Below are 307 nucleotides of genomic sequence, written 5' to 3'. Positions count from 1 at the left end.
TCGTGAAATTGAAATGTCTCTTTTTGATGTGGTGTTAGGCATTCAGGTTCATATGATTAATGTAATTCCTTGTAAACACTATTGTATTAGTTATCTAACTGATATAAAATTCAAATGACTAAATAATTATTGGATACGAGTGCAATGTGACGTTATTAAATTTATTAAATGTCTTGAAAAAAATTGAGCTGCCTGTAAATAGCGAGGGTGAAAATTCTGAGTGCTTCTTTGCTAAAATGGAACCCTTGAACCTTATATGATGGGGGTATTTTTTTTTTTTGTGCCTCCACACAACTTTCTTCAGCAA

This window comes from Oratosquilla oratoria, chromosome 1, assembly GCF_046742065.1.
Source record: "Oratosquilla oratoria isolate Oo_2021 chromosome 1, ASM4674206v1, whole genome shotgun sequence".
NCBI lineage: Eukaryota > Metazoa > Arthropoda > Malacostraca > Stomatopoda > Squillidae > Oratosquilla > Oratosquilla oratoria.
Note: the sequence above shows the minus strand (reverse complement) of the source record.